Source organism: Girardinichthys multiradiatus, chromosome 1, assembly GCF_021462225.1.
Source record: "Girardinichthys multiradiatus isolate DD_20200921_A chromosome 1, DD_fGirMul_XY1, whole genome shotgun sequence".
Lineage (NCBI taxonomy): Eukaryota > Metazoa > Chordata > Actinopteri > Cyprinodontiformes > Goodeidae > Girardinichthys > Girardinichthys multiradiatus.
Window position 1 is genome coordinate 41650575 of NC_061794.1, and position 6000 is coordinate 41656574.

Genomic DNA, 6000 nt, shown 5'->3' on the forward strand with positions numbered 1-6000 from the left:
TTTAATGAAACTTAAAATAGTTTTGAGAGAAAACAAAACCCAATATAGAAATGATTCTTTGTATAACATTGTATAATGTTTTAGAACCTCCGTATTTCCTAATGTAAAATACAGAATCTTCCTTGGCTCACTGACAAAGAAGAGTCTTCATATTTAGTGTTATGTGGTTAAATTAAACGTCTTAAAGCAATATGACATCATGAAGTCACAAAAAAGGAAATATACCACCGTGACTTCTAAGATTTTACATATTCAGACGTGGTAATCTTTGTGTCGGTATTTAAGTCTAAATAATGGAACTTTGCTTTAAAAACTTGCATAATTTTGTTTGGATATTGCATTTATGACTGGAAATAGGCCTTGTTGGCCTCTCAGATTGTTGTAGAGATATTCATGCAAATTATTAAAGGGCTTTAATTATCTAATGGGGCTTTCAGGACTTTAAAAGTTTTACTTGTGGGTTTAAAGTCTGAATTGCTGTTTTTTTTTTTTCTTCTACTATTTCACTATAAAATCTGGTTTGGGGGTGAATTTGTAGATTGATGTTTTTCACTTTTCCTTTTCACTTATTTAAAAAAGATTGTTTCTAAATTGTCAGGAAAGGAATAATCTTGGACTAATAAGTAGCAAAGTTTTACTATTAGATCAAACATTTTTACAAGAGTTTGCTCCAACGTTGGCATAACTTTTGGTAAATAATAAAAATAGATTGTAATAAAAAATGACATTGTGGATAACTTATTAATGCACATTTGTGCCATTTGCCATGTGAGATCCACAAATATTAATGTACTCTATTGGGTTATTAAGTAATAGACCAACACAAAGCAGCAGATTATTGTGTAGTGACAGGAAAATAAAATGAAAATTGCAGCGTGCTTATGTATTCAGCCCCTTTACTTTGATGCCCCTAAGTGAAATCTAGCAGAACCGAATGTTTTTAGAAGTCACCTACATTGTAAATAGAGTCAACCTATGTTTAATTTAATCTCAGTATAAATAGACTGCGGCCTAGAGACAGATAAAAACTAGAAATCCACATCAGCACACTCCTGCTGGATGACAACAGTTCTAGAATGGACTGGTTTTGAAAAAAAGATATTCAAGTGTTACCCAGTCATTGTCCAGACCTATATTCAATTGAGAATATGTAGGAAGAAGAATGGGCAAAAAGATCACTCTAGATCTTGAAAGCTGGTAAAGATATAAAAGCAGCTGCAACTGTTCTACAAAGGGGGACTATTTCTTAAAATAAATTAAAACCATATATCCTTTTAAACCCCTCATGACGACCACAAAATCGAGGCACGTGACGTCACCCGGTACAGCAGAGCCGGGGTCCCACCCTGGAGCCAGGCCTGGGGTCGGGACTCGTCGGAGAGCGCCTGGTGGTTGGGTTGCTCCTCGCGGGACCTGGCCGGGCGAAGCCCGAACGAGAGACGCGAGACCATCCCCCAGTGGGCCCACCACCTGCAGGGGGAACCGTGAAGGACCGGTGCAAAGAGGATTGGGCGGCGGACGAAGGTGGAGACCTCAGCGGCCCGATCCCCAGATGTTTAGGCTGGCTCTAGGGATGTGGAATGTCACCTCGCTGGGGGGGAAGGAGCCTGAGCTTGTGCGGGAGATCAAGAGATATCGACTAGAAATAGTCGGGCTCGCCTCCACGCACAGCGTGGGCTCTGGAACCCATCTCCTCGAGAGGGGCTGGACTCTCTTCTACTCTGGAGTGGCCCACGGGGAGAGGCGGCGGGCTGGGGTGGGTTTGCTTGTTGCCCCCCAGCTCAGCCGTCTCGTGTTGGGGTTTACCCCAGTGGATGACAGGGTCGCATCCCTGCGCCTTCGGGTTGGTGAGAGGTCTCTGACTATCATTTCAGCCTACGGGCCGAGTGGTAATGCGGAGTACCCGGCCTTCTTGGCGTCTCTGTCGGGGGTGCTGGATAGTGCCCCTACTGGGGACTCCATTATTCTGCTGGGGGACTTCAACGCCCACGTGGGGAACGACAGTGACACCCGGAGAGGTGTGATCGGGTGGAATGGCCTCTCTGATCTGAATCCGAGTGGTGCTTTGTTATTGGACTTCTGTGCTAGTCACGGATTGTCCATAATGAACACCATGTTCAAACATAAGGGTGTCCATCAGTGCACTTGGCACCAGGACACCCTAGGCAGGAGGTCAATGATCGACTTTGTTGTCGTATCATCAGACCTTTGGCCACATGTTTTGGACACTCGGTGAAGAGAGGGGCTGAGCTGTCCACTGATCATCACCTGGTGGTGAGTTGGATCCACTGGGGGAGGAGAAAGCCGGACAGACTTGGCAGGCCAAAGCGCATAGTGAGGGTCTGCTGGGAATGTCTGGCGGAGCCCTTGGCCAGGGATGTATTCAACTCTCACCTCTGGGAGAGCTTTGACCAGATGCCGACGGATGTTGGAGACATAGAGTCCGAGTGGACCATGTTCTCCGCATCTATTGTCGATGCTGCTGCCCGTAGCTGCGGCCGTAAGGTCTGCGGTGCCTGTCGCGGCGGCAATCCCCGAACCCGGTGGTGGAGAAGCTGAAGCTGAAGAAGGAGTCCTATCGGCTGTGGTTGGCTTGTGGGACTCCTGAGGCGGCTGACGGGTATCGTGGGGCCAAGCGTGCCGCGGCCCGGGCTGTGGCAGAGGCAAAAACTCGGACCTGGGAGGAGTTCGGTGAGGCCATGGAGAAGGACTACCGGTTGGCCCCGAAGCGATTCTGGCAAACCGTCCGGCGTCTCAGGAGGGGGAAGCCGTGCTTCGCCAACACTGTTTACGGTGGGGGTGGGGAGCTGCTGACCTCGACTGGGGACATTATCGGCCGGTGGAAGGAGTACTTCGAGGATCTCCTCAATCCTGCCATCACGCATTCCCTGGTGGAAACAAAGGCTGGGGACTTTGGGTTGGACTCTTTCATCACCCAGGCTGAAGTCACCGAGGTGGTTAAAAAGCTCCGCGGTGGCAGGGCTTCGGGGTTGGATGAGATCCGCCCTGAGTACCTCAAGTCTTTGGATGTTGTGGGGCTATCATGGTTGACACGCCTCTTCAACATTGCGTGGCGGACGGGGACAGTGCCTTTCGATTGGCAGACTGGGGTAGTGGTCCCCCTACATATGAAGGGTGACCGGAGGGTGTGTTCCAACTACAGGGGGATCACACTCCTCAGCCTCCCTGGTAAGGACTACGCCAGGGTATTGGAGAGGAGAGTCCAGCCGATAGTCAAACCCCGCTTCAGGAGGAGCAGTGTGGTTTTTGTCCCGGCCGTGGAACACTGGACCAGCTCTATACCCTCTACAGGGTACTCGAGGGTTCATGGGAGTTTGCCCAACCGGTCCACGTGTGTTTTGTGGACCTGGAGAAAGCAATCGACTGTGTCCCTCGTGATGCCCTGTGGGGGATGCTCCAGGAGTATGGAATCGGGGGCCCTTTACTAGGGGCCATCTGATCTCTGTACAAGCGGAGCAGGAGTTTGGTAGATTAACATATTATTTAAATATTAATGGATATATATCTATTTTAGGTATTATTCAGTCAACTCAGAGGTAACAGAGGTAAGAACGATACAGTCAGAGTTACTTGTGACAAGGGTAGCCCACTTTGCAAAGCAACTACAAAGTTTTGACACCCTATCTCTTTATTTATATACACAATTCAACAGACAGTTCAGACAGGGTGTATGTGTGTGAGACTGAAAGGAGGCTGGTTCTCACGGAGATAACGATGATCTCACACACACAGGGAGGAAGGCATAGTGCAGGTTCCTTGCAACACAAAGTTTTTACATGAGTGATAACAAGTCCTCGCACCCATCCAACAATCTAGAAATCAAAATGGGTTTTGAAAAGGGAGAAGCACAAATGACTCTGCATTATGTTTAGAATATAAAATTAGGAGAGCACAAATAAACAAAGAAAATGTAGTAGCTGTATTTTTCGACATAGAAAAGCTTATGACATGATGTGGGTTGAAGGATTATTAATTAAATTAAATAAAATGGGTATTACTGGAAAAATGTTTAACTGGATTAAATATTTTTTATCAAATAGAACAATACAAGTAAGAATTGGTCAAGAATTGTCAGGTAAATATATAATAGATAATGGTACTCCTCAGGGAAGTATTATAAGTCCGTTATTGTTTTCTATAATGATAAATGATGTATTTAAAAATATTGGTAAGGACGTCGGTTGCTCACTATTTGCAGATGATGGAGCTATATGGAAAAGGGGTCGTAATATCAAACTTATTGAAAAGAAAATATAGGATGAAATTATTAGAATAGAACAATGGGCAAATCAATGGGGATTTAAATTCTTAGTAGAAAAAACAAAAGTAATGGTGTTCACACAAAAAAGGAAAAGAGAAAATATAAAACTAAAATTATACAATCAAGTTTTAGAACAAGTAAAAAATATAACATTTTTAGGTATATGGTTTGATGAAAAAATTATATGGAAAGTACATATGGAAAGAATCATAGATAAATGCAAAGAAATATTAAATATTATGAGATGTATGGCTGGTATTGATTGGGGAGCAGATCGAACATCATTAAAAAGAATTTATATAGGATTAATTAGATCAAATATTGATTATGGAAGTATAATTTATGGATCAGCAACAAACACATCTTATAAAATTAGACAATATACAACATCAAGCTTTAAGAATTTATACAGGACCAATCAGAACCAGTCCAATAGCAGCACTCCAGGTAGAGATGGGAGAGATGCCATTAGATCTACGAAGGAAACAGTTAGCAATAAATTACTGGATAAATTTACAAAGCAATAATCCGGATTATCCCACACGTGATATTTGAAAACCATGCTGGGAAAAAGAAAAAAAACAAATTAAGAGTTTTGGTTGGATTATCAATAATATAGCAAAAGAATTTCAAATATATGAAAAAGAAATAAGTTCAATGTTGCCTTTGCCAGTAGTGGATACGGCATTGATGGAAAAGAAAAAGGATAAGAAATGTAGATTAGATTCAAGTATAATACAGGAATATATAAACAATTACTATCATTATGTCCAGATTTACACAGACGCATCAAAAACAGATGAAAAAATAGGAATAGCATTTGTAATACCAGAATTTAAAATAAAAGTAGGAAAAAAAATTACAGATGGATTATCGATATATTCAGGAGAATTATTAGCCATATTGTTAGCAGTGCAGTGGGTGGAGGATATAAAACCATTAAAACAATAATTTGTTCAGACTCAAGTTCAGCATTATTAAGTTTAAAACATAATCATTCAGAGGGTAGACCAGACATTTTGTTGGAAATAAAACATACTTTATTTAGAATACAAAGAATGGGATTAATATTAGTGTTTTTATGGGTACCAGCACATGTAGGAGTTGGAGGGAATGAGATGGACAGGATAGCAAAGAAGGCAACACAAAACAACATTAGCTTTATAATTAATATTAGTAGGTCAGAGGCAAGAAATATAATTAAACAGAGAATCAGGAAAGAGTGGCAAAAAAGGTGGGATGAAGAAAGGAAAGGAAGATGGTTTTATAGAATCAACAAGATAGTTGGAGAAGTAAGAACTGGAAGAAGGAGCAGAAAAGAGGAAAGATTAATTACAAGATTAAGAATAGGACACACAGAACTTAATTCTACATTGTTCAAGATAAAGAAACATAATACAGGAAAGTGTGGTCATTGTGGAGAGGAGGAAATAATAGAACATGTAATATTGAAGTGTCAGAAATATGAACAAGAAAGAACAATTTTAAGGAGAGAATTTGTAGGTATTAAAGAAAATTTTATTTTGAGAGATACTATGCAAAGACGTTTAGGTAGCAAACATATTCAAATTATAATTAGATTTTTCAAAAAAACTAAATTAATAAATAGAATTTGATTGTTGTAATAGTGAATAAGATTTAAAACCATGAAGAACCACACTCCTACCAGTCGGTGGCGGTAATGCACATCATAACGTTATTTGCCAACTGACAAAAAA